At 33.3% G+C, this 20,477-nt stretch overlaps 1 protein-coding gene across 1 annotated transcript in view; it reads right to left on the bottom strand.

The window, feature by feature from the left end:
• Nucleotides 1-15,181, bottom strand: part of LOC119641142 (diacylglycerol kinase 1) — a 123,567-nt gene extending 108,386 nt beyond the window's left edge. The window contains exon 1 of the mRNA XM_038039630.1: nucleotides 15,157-15,181. The gene's annotated coding sequence lies outside the window, so the exon portion shown is untranslated. The remainder of the gene's footprint in view (nucleotides 1-15,156) is intronic.
• Nucleotides 15,182-20,477: the final 5,296 nt, after the last annotated feature.

Raw genomic sequence — 20,477 nt, 5'->3', positions numbered from 1 at the left:
GATATATATAACTCGGCAAATTCAAAAGCAACAACACTTATTTAAGCTTAAGAAATTTAGTTTAGGGTAAGACGACTCACGACCGCTTTTTCCGTATTTTTCTCTCGTATGCCTGAAAAACGTAGCTTATTTTGGTGTAAGGGTCTACGGCAATATTTTTGTTGCATGTACAACAACATCATTTGCGGTAAAATCTACACCTTGCGTTGCCTTGCAAAAATAACTTGTGATCAAAGGAAGAAAAAACTTGAATCAAAGAAATCAACGTCAGTCACGGGTCAATTATATCCACAAGAAATTTATATTAAAATTGGTATACACGTTTCCGACACACCGTGGTGGAGATGGAACCATTAATAGAGTAGTAAGAGAAATGGTGGTATCTGTAGTAGGTGTAGTAGCATTACTGGCAGTTTCTCTTGCCTCTCTGTCGAGTCGGTTTGAGACTTCCCGACGTGTTCTACTATTGGAAAAAACGTTAGAGGAAAAATGGATTTTTTGAAAGCCCGAATTTACCTCTTAAAAGAACTCAATTTGAGAGGTTGTGGTTGAAGAGTTAGACAAATATCTTCTGTGTGATTAGATAGAGGGGTTGCAGTATAAAGAAAAAGAAAAATTAATTTTAATAAGTAATCAAATATTTTGTTTCATTTACACAAAACCGGGCATCTTTTCCTTAGAATCTATCAGACATGATATGTAAAATTTTTCCTTTTCAATTCGATGTCTATGAACACACCCGTGTAAAGGAAGCAAAGTGGCTAGGACGAGTTAGAACAACTCGCTGATACTGAATCGAGCAAAGATGCGTTTTATACGCTGCTGGAGAACGAAAGCTTAAATCCAATATATTCCCACCATTGCCCGAAGGGTGTAAGAACATTTCTGTGTATTGGTTATCTGAATTTAAAAATGCGCAATTATTTAAACGCTTGTTCCTTATATATTATTTGTTCATTAGTTGTGTTTTTAACCGCTCGTTGCTATGCAAATATTTTAAGCTTTAGGAGATGATGCCAGTGAAGCAATAACTGTGCAAAATTTTTTAATTGCTTGGTAGCATACAATGGAGAAAGTTCATAAACTAAATGTGTATTCTCCGTCAGTTTATAAAATTTTCAGTTCAGTTAGATTTATATGCATGCCCTTACGCCAATAGTTCTCTTCTGTTAAATGAATGGAATTAATTAACTATTCTTGTTTTCCTTTCGTTTTTCTATTTATGCTTAACTGCTTAAAAAAAAAAAAAAAAAAACCTTTTTAAAGGTGTTCTACTAGTGTCATTTTTAACATAGGGTTGCCTATCAGACAGACTGAATAAAATTAAAATTAAAAAGGATAATAATATACACTTTCACAATCTTCTGAATAATCAAGAAGAAGATGAACAAGAAGTTATATGAAATAGGATTTTTTATGGAATACTGTTGCACGCGTGGTGTAATCACTTTGCCGCAATGTGTGAAGCACCCAAAGGAAAGCTTCGGAGATCCTCTAAAGCATGTATTTTCTTGGTCAGCGTGAAATTAGGAATCGATTAAGCCATGCCTGTCCGTCTGGCTGGCTACCTGTTTGTCTGTCGGCGTCCGTGTGGAAAGTTCGGTACATATATTCGTGTATATAAAATATACATATTCGTGATCAGCATGAAATTCTGTTTCGATTAAGCCATGTCTGTCCCTCCGCGTGTCTGTGTGATGTATGCTGTTGACATCCTACGTACTGCAAAAATGAACATTTTCCCGCGTAAGTCCGTAATGAAAATGGGCGAAATTGGTCAAAGCACACGCCCGCAGCAAAGTGTAAAGTCAACGCAGCTCCTTTTCTTTAAGCAAACATTTGTGGATTTCCGCTCATTACTCACAAATTATGGAAGACAGAAATCTGAAATTTTCTACGGAAATTTACTCTATGGAAATCTCTACTATTTATCGGCTGCAAACCGGCCATGTCCACACAAAGTTATAAGTAATTAAAAATTGTTTTTTACTTTTTTGATTGATGATTTGAAGTTATTTTGTTCATCCCTCAAATGAAAATGAGTCATCTGCCCAAAAATTCTAAATTAATTTAATTCTAAAAAAAATATGGTTATCGAATAAAAGGACTTGGAAACTAGAATGCGATAAGCCAAGTATTTTACTTGTAAATTAAAAAATGGTGGACTCCTTTTTTTTTTTAACAATAAACTTTTGCTAAAACTTTTAATGCTATATATATATATATATGGCCAAATATAACTTTTTCATTTGGTTCACATATTTTTAGTGAAATTTGTTAGACCAATGACGTGCTTTTCCAAACGATAAACCTTTTCTGCAGCAAAACAATCATACTGGCATTGTGGAATTTTTTAGAGTCTGAGACGGAACATCGAAACAAATGGCATTCGTAGGTCTATTTTTGAGTCAGGTGTACGCCACGAAGGCAGTTCAACAAAAATCAAGACAAATGATAATCGGACAGGACATAGTCAGGGCTGTATTGTGGTTAGGCAGTTTCGTGATGAAAGATGTCGCGTTTCCTGTTGACAATTCTGAGCCATACGGATCAAACGCTTGCTTTAACCGCAATGGTTTTTGGAAGCAGAGGGTGTAATCAATTTTCTAGCGAGATTGAAGTAGGTCGTGTATCACTAAAAAGAAAGAGCATTACATTACGTAGTATTAATCCAGCTTTCACTTGCTACCGTGCCTATAGCCTATCCATAGCCTATTTCGCTCATACTTTTTCTATGTGACCTGCCTTTCAAATGTGCCTCAATATCGTTTCGCTTTAGTGGTGACTGGAAGATGAAAATTTGTTCCATTAAATTCGTCACTGCTTATTCATATTCAATTGTCGAGCTCGTTTTTGTATCCAGCCTTAACCAAATAGTTTAAAGCTGTTTCTTTTTTATAATTTTGAGGTGAAGGCCATAAGATGAATATTCTGCACCGCTCAAAGCACCTTTTAAGCCATTAAAACATGTTGTAAAAAATGCTGTCTTGGTTTTCTACTCTTAAATCTATCTTATACATTATTTTTAATATCATGTGCTGTGACATACCATTTTACAATGGTTGCAGTCGGTTTCTCGTATTAAGGTGTTGTAGGTAACGAAGTAAGCTCGCATAAGAGTTGTGTAGTTGGGTGTAGCAATATACGCGCTTTGTTTCAAACACCTCAACAGAACTTCCGCTAAATCGAGTACAGTACAGTTTCTATTTGAAGCTTTTCCAATTTTCTTCTTCATTTATATCTGATCTATCGTTCCGTAATTGACCTTAAAAATATTGCTTTTCTTCCCTTTATCCTTTTTTAATGAAAGGATAACAAATGTCTACCAACTTTTGATTCCATCTGGTCGTCCTCAACGCTACTGAAAACATGTTCAATTATGACTTAAAACCTAATCTGTACATTTATTTAAATCAATAGATACGAAAAGAGATATTTCTCAATTGCACAAAGCACATACATGAATTGGTTCAAGATAAATATTAACTTCCTCTTGTATATTTGCTTTCTAAAGTTATTATGAGCAGAATTATTTTTCCGATATTATCAAAAATTACTTTATTTTTTTTTTATGTTAAAGAATAAATGGGATTTAAAAGTGAATAATCGATAAACTGCAATCAAAGAACTTCTCTTGCAAACTTTGCATTCATAATTATAATTATTCATTAATAGTATATAAATAATTATAATTATTAATTAATTATAATTATAATACACTCATTAGCATTGAAAGGACAGACAATAAATTTCATCATTTTTTTTGTAACATCGAAAGTTCTATAAACTATATGATCAAAGATTCTAAACTAAAACTGCCCCTCAAACACTTTCTCAATTACTCTCTCTCTCTCTCTCTCTCTCTCTCTCTCGGTCTTTACGTATGTATGTTCGCATTTGGTCTGAATTACAGAAAAATAAAATAATCGATTTTACGTCCCGAATAAAATTGTGTTTGTCATTATACTTTCTGCGATAACATATTTAGTTACACGCTACGTACCGCCACCGCATAACCTTTTAAGCTTTGTGGATTCAAAATTCATGTTTTCATCGCATTCTCTCATAGGATCGTTCAACTATAACTCGAGTTAAACATTGATACGTTTTCATAATTAACATAAAAAATTAAATGCAGTTACATGCCCTAAGCGGTAAGTGAGCTCAATATGAGCTCTAAGGTTAATCTAATTTCTTTACTTTCTATGCTTTTACTTCATTTTTTTTTTAGTTTTTCTAGTTGGCACCATCTCAGAATTAATTTGACGCTACTTGAAACTCTAGGATATCTACTCCAGGAAAAAACTTTTACGATTTTGTTTGTTTTCTCTTTTTATTTCTAGTATATTAAAAAACTTTTTCGATTTAAGTGCAATTGGTCTACATGCAAGCGTGCATGCATGCATGCATATATGTGCGCATTTGATTTTCCTTAAAAGTCAATTCGCTTGTAGACAAAAAATCAGCAGTAGTTAATAAAACTTGAACGGAGCGTATGAGTAATTGCTGAAAATTAAATAACACTTATACGTTATTGTTGTTGTTTTTGTTACACAATACAAAGAGCAGCTAAGTAAATAAATAAATTTTGCCTTAAAAAAAACAACACTTAATATATACTACGCATGGATATCACATCAGTACAAAGTATATTTGTCAACAAAAATCAAGAATAAGTGGAAAAAATATTCTTTTTTTTCTTACTCTTTAAGTAGCAAATGGTATTGGAATATGGATATGAATAACAATCTGTGTTAAATAAGTTAATTATCGGAAGCGTTTAACACAGCAAACGATTTCTTTCTTCAACCTTTCTTTTTAATTAAGCCAAAACGGTTTTTACGAAAGGACAATTTGAACTGAACCCTATATAAAGAGCTTTTTAAGCTATAATCCAGGTTTGCATGGAGATCTACCGCAATCCCATACGTGATATTTAACAGAATGTCTGGCTAGAATTTTTTGTGCAAGATACCAGTCTTGTTATAATCATTTTCATATTTAATAAAATATATTGATAAAGTCTGAGCTAAGTGTTTCAAATTTAACAGCGCGCGTCATTTTTTTTTTTTTTTTTGTATTTTTTGCGTATTAGGCCCATTGGATGACGTTAATCGCGCGGAATTCCACAAAGAGATTCGAACATCATTAAGATAAATAGCTTTTGTGCAGCGACTTTTGGCACATTAATTTTGGCACATATATTACGTGCTTTTAATTAGATTCCCTTTACTTTGAAAAGTGGGATTGAAAAAAATTACTCTAAAATGTAAAAATATTTGCAAATAGAATGAATTGAATTAGTTGAAGAATAAGTGAGAGAAAGGAAGGACGTCGTACAAGTGTATATATAAGTTTAAAAATAAAATGAAATCGAAAAATGTTCAAAGCAATTAATCAAAAGTCTTGCGCGAATGTAAATAAATGAAAATATTTTCTCATTTCCACTTTCAGATGTTCTTTCTCAATCGAAATGTACATTTTCCGCCTTTGTAATATTTCATGTTCTTATTTTTCACAGGCTTGTGGCTTTCATTTAAAAGATCGAGAGCGATGAGGTGTTATGTTAATCCATATCACAAGTTGAATACTATTTTAAACTAAGCGAACCTAATAAAACAGCTTTAAGGAACCCTTAGCTAATAACTTGTATCTCGCTTGGCATTTTTATAGAATTTAAAGGGAACTTAAAAAAAAATTTGATTTATCGTATTTAAAATCAATTTTAGATGACATTAATCTTTTAAAAGCCCTTGATTGTTAATTTCTTTTTAAGTATTTGGAATCAGTTCTATATTGATGTCTATTATGGGTGGTAATTTTCAGTCTTTTGTCCGCTTAGAAACTTAGCTTTTAACTAGTGAGTTATGTGAAAGAGGGCGTTCATCTAGACTTGAGCATTAAAATATCGCATTAAATGTTTAAAAGAGAATTTAATTTGAAGAATCCGGAAACGAAAGGAATTACCGAACTGCCTTAGAGCCGACGAGCATAGACCGTGATCCCGTAACTCTTACTGTATTCATTTAAATTGATCTGGTAAGGAACAAGTACAAATAAAAGGTTTAAGATTTTGATCTTTTGTTACGTTAATCCAAGTAAACCAATGGAATGTACTGACGAGCATTAACAGACGAATAACCAGCTTTTGGAGAACATATACATACATGCAGAGTAGTGTTACAACAATAAGTACTAATTTAGCAGATTTACGTGATAGAAAAATCTACTTCGGAAAATTACTAATAGTTTGCACTTCCTTTTTGAATTGGTTCCCTTTTTTTTAATCAGCAATCATACTAACATGTGTTTGTGAGATTACCACTCTCCTTATCGTTATTTAACATTTAAATTTTTTTTTTTATATTTTATATGTACGACCATCACTGATTGGGTTTCTGATGTTCAACCTACAAAAACTGAAGTGTTTCGGCCCCAAAGGTGAATGCTACTAAAAGTGATTGGGATCGGACTACATTGTCTACCACTTCCAATGGTGTTCTCATTTGATTGTAATCACACTTTTCAACATCTTTTTGATCCAAATTTGGAGAATAATTCGAAGTTCAATCCATTCAGTTTGGTGCTGCAACCATCGCCCCGTGACACGTTACAAAACAGCTTTATCGTGGCCAAATTTTCGTTCAAAAACGACTTTCGATGTCGCTAGGATTTCAAGTGTATTTTGCAACTTTGCTTTTCGATAATTAAGAATAATTTTTAAAATTATTTTTTTTGTTGATCTTTCTGTTATAATGGTCTCTTTTGGGCGTCAACTAGGCCCACTATCCGACTTTATTCGATGTGGTATAAAATCACCAAACTGCCAACAGGTTGTTGTTTTCGGCGGAGGGAAGCCCGCGAACAAAGTGATCCCTTAATTCAATACAACTCGCAAACAAATGGTCCCAATGACATAAAAGTTTGTTTAGAAAAGGATAAGAGTTTACAAGAAATCAAATTTTTGTCAAAGAATTATCAATAAATCCTGTTATCGACTTATTGATTCAATACTTTTATCGAAAGGGTTTGATAAAATTTCTTAATGACTTGTGCTAGCGCATGTACAGACGCAATCTCACCACAAATGTTAAAGAGTAATCTCTTCGAAATAAAATTCTTTGCAGCCGATAAAAAAAAACTTCTTGACGATTTAAAAAAAAATTTTGTTTTTCAAATACAAATGCTATTGTTCACGTTTCAATGAATTTAAGCCAGGAAAATAAATTCAATAACTAAAGTCTTCAAGTGTGAGCACCTAAGCCTATCAGTTTTATTAAAAAGTTTACCGTACTTGCGATTAGAAACCACAACTATCGAGTTAGCCAGTCGAGTTTCTTACCTTATTTAGCCGCTCAGTCAGAAAAATATGAACTTTCTTAGTAGATTTTCAAGTAAGTTTAGTTGGTAGCTAAGTGATTTTTTCCGCTTCTAACCTCACCTCTTACTTTACCTCAAACTTGTAAGATCAGTCGTCAGTTTACATTCAGAATGATTGCAGTATTGTGGAGTAATTGATAGTTCCAAGTAAACCAAGCTACTAATGCGACCGGGATTTTTTACGATTTATTAATAAATCATACATGACTTTCTACATGAGTGAGTTAATGAGCTCTATAGCCGGTAGAAGAACTGCCTGTAGCTATATTTTTGTATTAATTAATACGAAGCTCAAAACGCTTTTTACTTCATTGTCTTTTTGTGTACACTCAGCCAGTTATTGCGGTGTGCAAACAGTTTCAAAAAGAATAAGAAAATTCTTGATACAAGAAATATCTTATATCTGAATCAAGCAATCCCAATCCAATCTACTTACATCGGACCTCTCTGGAATCTTCTTAATGAAAATCATTCTTGAACACTTTTTTTAGCACCACCTGCGAATTGGAACTATATGTCGATACATAGCGAACCTGTCAGTTTTTAATTAAAATCTGCTTTTTATAAGGGGTTTAAGTGAACAAGTGTTTTCCTATGCTTTAGAGTTGTTTCACTGGCACAAAGTATTTTACACCAACTATTGTCCATATAGCTAATTGTGCATTTTTCCTATCTTTCTGACAAAGTATGAATTCCGTACCGAAAGGCTTTAAAGCTAGACGTCAAAGAACCTCGATGAGATTCCAAGTCCAGCTTAAGTAGACCATAAGTCGTCGATTGAAATCCGTGTTAATCAGACGAGAGATCAGATCCGAAAAGGGCAAGAGATTGCACATTTCATCTCAGTGCAGGTAATGTTCAAGTAAAGCAAACAAAACTATTCTTCAGTTTTACTATTACAATCACTTTCTGTGGAGAATTAAGTATTAATACCTATTCTACGTATATACAGGAGTAGCATAATGATACACTAACAGAAGCTAGAACATTAATTAATAATAATAATCATAAAAGAACAATGCGATCGCTTTATACCATATATCTGTCGAAACCTTAATAATATAAGAATGTATAAGGGAAAGAAAGAAAATAATAATAATAATATTAACGCTACAACAATAATAATAATAATAATAATAATGATAATAATAATAATAATTACAAAACCGCGTGCAACAAGTGTGTAACCAACAAGAATATTTTATAGCTATACGCTCTTGTGTACGTGCACATGTACGAGAGCGCACAATATTACTTGTGTGACTTGCATTTTTCACTTTTTAACTTTGTTCAGCGAGCAATAAATGTTCATAACATACCACATATGCAGCAACGAACACTCATACTTTAATACGTATTTTCATATACATATGTATATATATATATATATGCTAGCATTGACTTATGATTTATGGTAGTTGGCAGTGGTTTAAAGAAGAGCAAAAGTTTTTCTCTATAGTCTGCAAATAATGCAGATAAATAACCTTTAGGGTTATTTTGCTCGTTCTTCTCATTGCTCACGCTGCTGTTGTGTGCTCCTTTTTGCATTTTGTCGCACTTTGTCATTTTCTATAGTTATTTAAAAAGTTTTACATAAAAACTTTTTTAAAACATTCCTTCAGTTCTTCATAATCACCCTTCCACCAAGAACACGTTTATCTTGAATTTTTCAAACCATTTGTAACGCGCCGTAGGCGCTATGGAATTGTCACTTCTCAACAGATTCGGGTTTCGAATCGTTTTGGATAACTTTATACACATGTCTTGTTGTATGTTGTTGATGAAAGTGTTTTGCAATTTGAAAATGACAGCGAAAGTTCCACTCCATTTATCCGGAAGTAGAAAAAAAAACGCAGGAGAGTCGTTTGACCGCCACAATGTTTACAATAATCAGAATTTATATCCAGCTTCCGAATATAAAGTGTATTTTAATAAATAACAACTATGGATTTATCGGTTTAAAGGAGTTCAGTGAAAATGTCTATCAAGGCTATAGAAAGAAAGATGAAAGCAATCAAATAATAGGCCCAATTGCCTTTCCTGTATATAGAAGAAAGTTAAGCGATTTTTATGCATTCACTTGAGCTGGTAAATGCGAGCAAGAGATTCGTTCCAATTCAAAAACAAGAACGCAAAAAAAAAAAATTCCAACTTTTTTTTTGCTTGTTTGTAAGTCTGTGCTACGTTAATATTTCCTTGGCTCTTTGTGTAGATGAAGTTAATTTTTCTTTTATATATACCTCTTGTTTCCCTTAAGGCAACTGACTTGAATACGAAATCCAACCCAACAGCGAACGAAAACAGAAAAAGATTGAAAAAAATAAGAAAATTATTTAGCCTTAGTTTCGTTAGGCATATAACTTCTGCCTGAGCATGTTAGTGACAAGTTCAACTTTGAAAAGGAACTCCCTGTCAGCTTTTGGACGAGTGTTATTTAATAAATTTATTAAAAATCCCTCAAATACACGAGTTAGGATGATACCTCTCAAAAGGCATCAGAGTTGAAATTTTTTTTAAAGCAAACTTTATCGCTTTTCATCCGTTTTATTTGCAGGCTTAAGTTGCTTTGTTTCTTTAACGCTTGCTGTAGGCTTGTTTTCCGTTTTACTAAGCATATGAGCTAATGTTTCACCTTTCCCGTTCATCCTTTTTCATGTCCAGCAGGAAGCTCGTTAGAGCGCTTGTTAGGAGCATTAACTTGTGAATTTGAGTCAGACTGGCCGGGCCCATTGCACAATCTAGACTCTATAGTTAAATGTTACATCTCATCTATCAAATTTAATATATTCATAAGTAATAATAACTTTCACACATATATGTAGAATGGGAATAGAAATGAGTTCATTTGAATTATTTTAAGCGTAAATAATTTCAAGTCATTGCTCTACATTACTCAAAAATATTGCTTTGAGGCCTTTTCACAGAGCTGTGACCTATTTTCGATTGTTTCTTTTACGCTATTGTTGTATTTTCCTCCGACGCTTCAACTTGATAAAATCTAAAATTTAATGAATAAATACGTAGTTCAACGATTTTTATAAATTACCCAACCGTTTTGTCGAACGTACAGCGCATTAATGCCGATCTGCAATGGCATTCATTAATCGAATTAGACGAATACGTCAATCCCGCGCGGGGATATATTGTAACGTTCTCCGCAAATGTTATTCTTTACCGAATTTAAAGCTAATTTAATTACCTTCTAAATTTTTAAGGGAATATGAAAAATTAAGTGCGTCTATATACGAGAATATATATAAAAAAAAATTTAGCTTGATATGTCTACCCTATCTACAATAGCATGCAAGAGATTTGAACGCACAGAAACTTGACATAAGGAAAGCAACTGCTATGTGCGAGTGTGTTTCGAACTCTATACTCTCGAAAAATTCGGCGTAATATGATACAAAGTCAAGCCGGCGCTGAATCGCGTCCTCGACCACGAACGCCACAACGAACCTAGACTGATAGATGAAAGTTGGTGCAGACATTGCCTTCCTTCACCATGACGTTTACCAGTATAGATTGACGCGATTGTCACGCCCATTAGAGACCACTTGTAGGATAGGGAATTTTAAATAGTAGGACTTTTTCTTTGTAATAGAGGTTTTTGGGGAATGTCTTCTATAGGTGTAATATGGCGATGGTTAAGAAGAAGTTGGGAAGGAGAGGAGGAAATAGGGAATGACCGTAACGTAGTGCATGTGTGTCCAATAGGTAGGTGTTATGCCTTTGCCGACTGAGCATTGGCTACAATTATGACAGGGTATGATAAAAGCACACTGAGATTTGAATTAACGAACAGCCATCTGGCAGCCTCAACATTTGTCTTTTCTACAGGTCTCTACCGCAGCCAGATCCAGCTTTTATTTTCAGAATTAATTTAAGCTTATCTATCTGTCAGACGGCTTGTCCGGATGATACGTGCCCTATAGATTGCAACTTTTAGAGGTTTTCTGACGAAAAAGACTTGAATTGCACCATTTTACGATCATTCTCCATAAAAAGCTTTCCTTTCAAAAACTCGTTATGTAAGAAAAAGATGTGATTTTCAAAATTTCTCAATAATAATCTCAAGGAAGAATTTTGACAGGATGGAACTTTTTTTCTGAATTGCTTCCTCTATAAGGGTTCCTAAAAAAAAGTAAACTTTTATGTGGCGAGAAATGTAGATTTTAATATTTTCTAATGAAAATTAGTTTGTTGGTTCAAGAGCACAGAATTTGAATCACATACGTCTATATCTTGAATTCCCCTCCACGTAAGAATTCTTATAAGAAATAGACCCTAAATAATTTTCAATAATCCGTGACGGAAATAAAATAATACTGGCCTCTCGCTAAAATATATTTGCGATCGAATGGCCAATTGTCGTAGGCTTTGCTATCCTAAGTGATATTCCAGTTGATAAAAATGCAAGCCGGCTCAGACAATTGCCTATATTTAATGATACCGTAATAATAATGATAATATGCCTACCTTACGGCAAGATCGTACAAAATCGCATGCTGAGTACCAGGAATGCTTTTGATATACATATATATGAACTATTGTTGTTCTATTTGGGAAGAAGATAGTTGAGGCCGATCGAAACATTACAAAAAGAAAATAGTGGCGTCAAGAGTACGTTTTGAACAAGAAACAAAAAATATCGCCATTGTACAATTAGTTGACTTAGATAACGTCGTGTTGGCTCCAGTCCATATAAAATCGGGTCTTATGAAAAATTTCATCAAATCTGTAAATAAAGAAAGCGAAGCATTTGTTTGTCCAAAACAAGAATTTTAGATGATCAGCGATACAAAAATTGAAGAGATAATTTTGGTGGGCCTTGAAATCACCAAACTTTGTAAAGACCCCAGATTCGATTCCATGTTTCGAAATTATGAAAAGTTGTGAAGATTTTAGACAGGCAGTGGTGCAGTACAGTTTTCTGGACATCACAAGAGCGACTATGGAAATGCACCTCTGAGATATTGACGGAGGGTTACTGGACAATAAAACAAGATAAACCAGGAATGAATTTGGACAGACATGTTTGAAAATGTACGAACGATAAATATGATATGATATGTTAGGTGTAGAAGTAAGTTCTCTCTCTTTCTTTAAATCGATCGCCTGAGAAAATTTTCCGAATTTTTGATTAAGTATTGGTCTTTATATATATTTTGTATATATTTCACTTGTTTACATGCTGTCGTTCAGTGCATATCGAAGTGCAAACTGATGGATGTTTTTAATGGCACTGCATCGTATCCTATTTTAAGCTGGAAGAAATGAAGTTAAAGCCACGGAAATAATTGGGTTGGGTTGGAATGGAAATGCGGGATTTCTTCCTGAAAACATTAGACTTGGGGACATTGAACATTTGCATATTGATGTTCGTCTGCCCCTAAAAAACTCGACCCAATAAGTAGCCTTTAATTTAGTCCGACAACTTCATCCGATTGTGGCGTGTTCTCCAGAATCTCTATCTTCTGCTGAACACCGTTGCTTCAAGTCTGCGCGGTCCTATTTAACAGGCCAGCGATTGCCCAAAGTTAAAGCCGTCCAAAAATAGGTCGATGACTGTTTCGCCTCGAGAGCAAGGAGTTTCTATCGCGAGAGCGTTCGCAAGCTAGCCTATGTAAGAGGCAAAAGAACATAGAAAATGATATTTAAAATTTCAGGGGTTATTGTTTACAACAAATATTTTTTTTTATTAAATTTGAGTTTTATCAAAATCCGTAGAGAACTTATTTGTACAACCAATAGCATGCTTTTTGTTAAAGAAATTAACTTGAATATATATTTAATTACATTTAAATACATATTTTCTTTAAAGACTCTATTCGTTTGCATTATTTAGGATAATAGAAGTAACAACGTATTTAGAGCTAAAAATAGTTTTAAAGGACATTTTGTATGTAAGCTGCTTCAGTCAATTGTACAGAAAGACTGTTCAAATCTATAGGCCAAAGTAATTGAAGATAAGATAAGATCTTTATTGAGTTACTTCATGTTTCAAGTCTCGGCTCATATAAGGACTCCCATGAATAATTTGCCCGTTAAGTGTCAAAGTGCACAATTTTTTGCATTCTATCAGAAAAAATATGTTAAGAATTGTATTAGATGAAGTAACATAGAATATTAATTGGCCGCTTCTGCTCCCCCATAATGTTTTTATGTTTTATATGCTTGAATGATTAAGTGAACCAAAATGTGCCTCATTGTGTGAACAAGCATTTTCAATTGTGGCGAAATATGGGGTTTGTAATGTACTACTTTCGTGCACACAGTGTAATAAACATATTTAAGTAGAAGAACAAACGTGTGCGCAAAAGGTGCACATAGAAGCGTATAATTGTGTTGTTTCAACAATAACTCATAAAAGTTTCCGCCGCACCTATTGGTTAACATACTCATTCAAGCATTTACCTCATTTTTATGCTTTATACCAACAAAAGCTTATTAAGTGTGCCGTCTAGCGCTCAATATTAAAAGTTTTCATGTAAGTGAGTAAACCGGCCTGACTTACGGCATTTCATGAACGAATCGTATTGAAAAGCTTTACTCTTTGTTTACAAACTTTTCCTTAAATATTTTCTACCTCTTCGTCGTTAATCCTTTCGTAAGCCAAACTAAAAGAACGTTTTAAAGAACCCTCGGATAGTTTACATGAATTTTCTTCATTGAATACTTTAATCTGTGAAAGTCTTCATAGTTTACGTGTTTGCGTGAATTCGTATGAGGTGTTAAATGTTAAACAAAATGAGAACCTGCCAACCAATAATACGCGATTCATAAGCCACTACTTGTGTATTTATTTTAGCATTCAAATTTACATTAAAACAATTTTATTACGATTATAAATAAAAATGTTTATTAATGATAACATGTGCGGGCTATTCGGTCTCGTATTGATGTACAATTTATTGAAACAAATTGATTTCATTTTGTATTTCTCATGTTATTTTGTTAACATAATTTGTAATATTGAAGGTAAATTGCGATTCGAAAAATATCGAAAAAAGTTTTAAAAAATTTCTAACCTGAGAATGTTTTACTTCTTTTTTTTTTCATGAGCAAAAACAAAAAAAAAAGAAAATGTAGTGTGAAACTTTTTATACCCAACGTCACTTCACAAGGTACAAGGACACGCTAAGTGCGTAACGCCCAAACAGGCCAATTTTTATTGAGTTTGTCTGTCCGTCGCTCCACTAACCTACGAGATGCAGTTTTTGAGATATTTTAATAAAATTTACTAAATTGACGCGTTTTCACCCAAGCACGAAAACTATTGAAAATGGTTCGGATCGGTCTTCTTTTTCAACCACTTTCCATATGACGTTTTATTTTGGAAGACCGCTGTAAGTGATTAATTGCAAGGCGGTGCAGGGTATCTTATGATAATAAAGAGCGGACCTCGACAGTCTTTTTACTTATTTTAATGTTTAACGAAAAAGTTTCCTTTAAAAAATAACAAATTGAATAAAAGGTTCTTTAAAGGAAAAAAAAAAAAAAAATTTAATAAAATTTTCTTAAAAAAAAAAAAAAAAAAATTGTTTTGAAATTTTAAAGTTTATCCTAAACTTCTTTCGAACACATTTTCGAATTTTCATTTTGTTTAAAAAAAAAATTCTTCATAAAAAGAACTGAGTATTTCTGTTCCTCTTCACTCTAGCGACTTAACATCTTTTCATATGCAAAACACGTACACTTCGTACGCGAATAAAAGTAAAGGAAAAAACCCACGCATATCTCATTTCGCTCACTCTCATGCATTTACATACTTACATATTCAATAAGGATCCATGTTTCTCATAAAAATGTCACTTTTATGTATGGCGTAATGAATGGCAACACGAGATGAACAGAAGACGGCAGTAAAAAAAAAAAAAAAAAATTATTTTATAAAAAATAATAGGGAAAAAAAAGTATGAGTTAAGAGAACCGCCAAGTTCACAAGCAGCTCAATGCAACTAACTGAGTTATTAATAAACAACAAAAAGAGAAAAGAATATTCCACTGTCTCCTCCCAGCAATTCCACCGAAATTCATTTGTAGAACTCGAACAAGAAGTTTCTAAATGGAAATTTGAAAAATTAAGTGAGAATTATCTTATGAACTATATATGTATGTGTGTGCTTTTGTGAAAATTAATTTAAATTGTGTAACCTTTTGCAAGCTTCCAATGGAGTTCATTAACGAAGAACTATAATTTTTTTTTTCTTAACCCATTTGCTAATAAGAAAACACAGAAATTTCGTTACGCGATTCTTTGTGAGCAGCTGCAATTAAATCTATAATAATCGTTGAACTTTTATTGTTGTTTACTTTTGCTTTGATTTGGGAACGGCGTTAAAAGCAAAAAGCAACAAAAACGATTCGCAATTATTGTCTAACTGGAAATGGCGCATGAATAGAAATTATCAGGTGATTGTCGACAAACTGGCGCGGCAACATAGCGCAATGCTCGTTACATTGCTTGTCGGCAACACAGTACAGCAGAAGCAGTTGGTAATAATAACTTGAGCAAATTATTATTATTTTAAAGAATTTTATGAAAAGAATCCAATAAAAAATTAAATAATGACTTTTTCAATGATTTCCGGAAAGTATGCTTTTAATGAACAAAAAAATGGAAGCAACACCCGTCTTTAACGAAGAAAGAGAAGCTTCAAATATGTCTGTTTTTGCCAGCTGATCTTTCGTTTCCTTTTAAAATCATAGGTCTAAGAAAAACTCATTTGTATTTTCCTCACTGAATGGACGATTTTAGGGCTGAGTAACGTTCGGACTACTAATTTTCTGAAATCATATTACAGTGTTTGTCGAAGTCGACAGTTCATAGAGAAGTTCACTAGCATTTTCAGAATTAATCAGATTTCTGAAATAATTCATTATATTATACAATAGCACAGGCAGCGAGTAAGCCTGAGGACAAATTCAGGCTGTTTGTGATGAAAATGCTTTATCAATATTTGAAAAGAGGCAAGCACTTCGCTTGTTTACCTTCTGGAAATTTTGATATTAATGTTCTTACGATTTCTGATCGATCAAGGGTTGCTAATATCCATGGAATTTTTCAACAAAGTGAAAAACACAGGCACAATGCATCTTGTGATATCGCTCTGTTGTGCTGATTAACCAAAAAATCGCTTTGAACAGCTGCAGAAACGAGCTGGTTCTCAAAGCAAAGCCCAGATTGCCACTACGTAAGATAATAATTTTTGTTTTTGGTCGGCTTGTTCGGAAATCGTGCACTATGAGCTACTCGAATCTGTTCAGATAATTTAATCCACTCTCCACGGCCAGCAAATAATCCTATTAAAGGACTTAATTGATATAAAACCTTCTGAGTTGACCGACTCCGATAAAATTGAGTGGCTTGAGAAATTGACCATCACCGTACACCGTAGATTTCGCTCTTTCCGATTACCGTTTGTATTGCGATCTACTAAATCCTCTTAACGATGTAAACCTGACGTCAGAGGAGAACTGCGAAAATCACTTGGCTCTTTTTTCGCCTCGAAGTCCTAAAAGTTCTACGGCGATGGCATAATGGTTTTACCGGAAAATAGTTCAACGTTTATCGATCAAATTGACTGATAATTGGTTCAATAAACTTCATTTAAAATACAAAACAAAAATGGTTGATTTTTAATGAAAATACCCTAAAAAGTTTTTGTTTCAATCAATCGAACAAAATCATGGCCTGAACATTTTTCTTTTTTTGAAATATCGTACTTTGCGCCAACTAAGCTCTGCTTGGAAGTTACAATCGGAGATTTTGCCCGTTACATTCTGACTACGTTAGTCCGCTTAAAAACGCTTCCAAATAAAAATACGTTTGTATAGGTTCATTGAGACGGCTATTGGACGATTGTAAGACTGACAGCGATTTGGAAGGAATGCTCCTGCCAAGAAATTGAACGTTTAAGATGAAAATTGTAATCTTCAATGTGAATATGGCTAAAGATTTCTAAATTTTCCTGCTAGTTTCTCGGCCATTTGACAGCTTGTCAAAGAGATCCCGGAAACATATCCGAATATGGGAAAGCATTTTTGTGGTCTTCTTACCAAATTTTTCAAAATATTTACGTGTTCCGCTAGCCCTACGCATCAAAATAAAATATTTTTTTCTTTTTAGGATTAGTATTTGCTGCGTCTGACATATTTCAACCATTACAGGCATCTCGCGAGAATGTCTCCGATGTTTTTACATTTTAATTTTTTTCAAACTCTCTACCCTTCTACGCTATGCCGCCGTAACTGTAGACACTAACTAAGAAACAAAGTGATTTCTTTTTTAATTCAAATTGACGTCAGTTATATAGCAGGCTGCACAGCTACTTATATTGAAGATACGTTGCGGGAATGGTTCCGCTTTTACTATCATTTTAATATTGTTACGAAAATCCCAAATTAAATGAAATGAGTCTGAATGAAATTTAACCGATTTTCTAAGAAACCAAATACAGATTCATGAAGTTTTATCTGCCGACGTAGCTGGCAATTGTTAGAAAGGTTAACAACAATTCGCAGAACATTTCGCAGGTAAAAAGAGGTTAGGCTGCAAATCTTACAATGAAATTTGTTACTGGTAACTTGCTGCTTAAAGGATGTACGTAAGCAGATTATTTGCGGTCGGCCAAGGCGGTCGAGTTGAGTCTAATCGTAATGATTATACGGATATAACCACAAGAAACGTTGTAAGTATATTAATCTTAAAATAATTAGTTGACTTGTAAAGCATTCTATGCTTTGCTTATGCGCTTATATGTTCTATCGATTGAATGATTTCTAGCGGGAAAAAATTGACCTAAAAAAGAACTCTACCGAGCGACTGTCTTTAAGTTATACGCGTTTCTGTGCAGAGACATTCACGTAAACGTCTAATTTAAGCCAAAAAATCGGGCAAGTTCCCCATGCTGCTGCTTTCTAACGAGGAGAAGAAAGAAGAAAAAATACACACACGCACACATACACACCGGCTTAGTGTTTAATCAATTTGATTTAATGGATAATTTGCTAAACGACGTCTACTACGAAGCATCAGAGACTTTATGGCGCCGCTACCTACTACGTACCTCTTAATGCTGAAAACATATGGCGGCAGGAACCTTTATCTCTTTTCTGGAAAGCATAATGAAAACTACACCTTAAAATCTCTCAACACAAGTAAGTATAACACATTCAGTAACATAAATGCGAACTTTTTTCACTTATTTCATATGTAAGAGGTGGAAAAGACCGCATTACATACTCGTTTTTCGCTAAGCAAAAACAGCAGTAGAAGAAGAGTTTGAACGACTAACATAATCATAAGGAAAAATTGTTTAATTTTTTTAAACTGCTCACTTGGATGTAATTCTCGTAAATGGCTTTAATGTTTTTTATTTTTAATGCGTTTTAAGCGTTCGATCCTTAACCCTTAGTTACCGATGTAAAAATAACAGATTGAGATGCAATTAAAGACATATGTGTGCAAAATACTCTTCAACGGTTTTAATTGTTTCTTTTCTCTTTTTGCTTACAAAAGTTTAATAATAAAAATAAGTATCTAACGCATGCTTATATTTATTGTTTGTATGCAGTTAATAGTCAATCTCTGTAATCTTTGCTTTGAGGAGAAATGAAAAGAAGAAGGGACAGTAAATTAATTTGTTTACCCGTTTTTCTTAATTTCATTAAAAATAAATATGGATTATAATGAGGTCTATTGTGTGTGGTATGCGCTGCGATAGTAGGCGATTTTAATATAAATTAGACTCTGTGTCTCTTCCTATCTTCATCTTTCTCTTTCTTTGTCGTCTGTTGCTTATTAGACGACATTGGTTTTTATCATAAGTTTTGCGGTTTAAATGCGGCTATGGATGCTCGCATATATACATACATATGTGAGTATATAGTTTTTTTAAGGAAAACCATAAAGCCGGTTTCTTATTGACAATAGAACTACCGAATAAATCACTTGGAGCTTTTCACTTTTTCACTTGTCGACCTTCCTACAAAAGCTGCTTTAAAACATATAAAGCCCGATAATATTTTGACGATTTCTAGTTGCGTGTTCACAGACCTTTAAATGCCTATAATCAATTTTGCTTTACCTCGTCTGCTTTTTGAAGAGCCAATTACGGCTAACTATTTGGACAGAAGGATTTTTTTGATGTTTTCTTATGGAATTTTCACAGACACAACAATGAGAATGGAATGCAGAAGTTTTGTCACAAATGTTGCCTGATTGATTGACAAACTCAAGGTTAACAAATTGGTATGATAGGGATCTAGATACGATCAGAGTTCTAAGGTTTTAATTATTGATTTTTATATACATTTACTTCTTATTTACTCAAGTGACGGTAGAAAATATATTAATTAGAAGACTAAAGGACGTAATAATCGCACGTAAATTAAGTCAAAGTATTACAAACAGCAGCAGTAATAAACTGAAATGTCGGCGAATTAGAAAAGAATTTGAAAAGTGAGCACATTATGATTAAATAAAATTAAGAAAGCATCTATCTATACAAACTTTATACCCCGTTAGTTTGATAGCCCAAGATTACCTATGATCTACCGACAGAAAACTTAACCGGAAATAGGAAGATTAAGCAAAAGCTTTTCTGAATTTTGTATTTATTGAATACTTGGGGTAAGCAAGAGGATCAGTTGCAGTGTTTGTCTTTGATTTCTTAAACTATGAATTTTGGTTAGTGGCCCTGACTTTTTTTTGTATCAAATTAAGAATTTATGAATAATTAAATTATGAAATTTATAAAAAATTTAATTTATAATAACTTGTATAAATTTATGTGTAATAAGAATCAATTAAAAATGTTGTTGTAACCGTTCATAGTATAAACAACATGAACAATGATAATTGAAGTGAATTTTAACACTACTGCTTCTAATTTTCAATGTAAGCGTAACATAAATTTATGAACAATAAAATATATAGAAATTTCGATAATCATTTTTGAGGGAGATTTTTCATCTAATCAAAATATGATTTTATGAATAACTAGAATGGGAATACATGATTAAGCCAACTATGAATTTTTCAATGAATTATTGTTTCTTATCTTCAATGTATTTAAAATGTGTGTTTGTGA

This window comes from Glossina fuscipes, unplaced genomic scaffold, assembly GCF_014805625.2.
Source record: "Glossina fuscipes isolate IAEA_lab_2018 unplaced genomic scaffold, Yale_Gfus_2 147, whole genome shotgun sequence".
In the NCBI taxonomy this organism is placed as follows: domain Eukaryota; kingdom Metazoa; phylum Arthropoda; class Insecta; order Diptera; family Glossinidae; genus Glossina; species Glossina fuscipes.
Note: the sequence above shows the minus strand (reverse complement) of the source record. Positions and strands in the feature narration are given on the sequence as shown.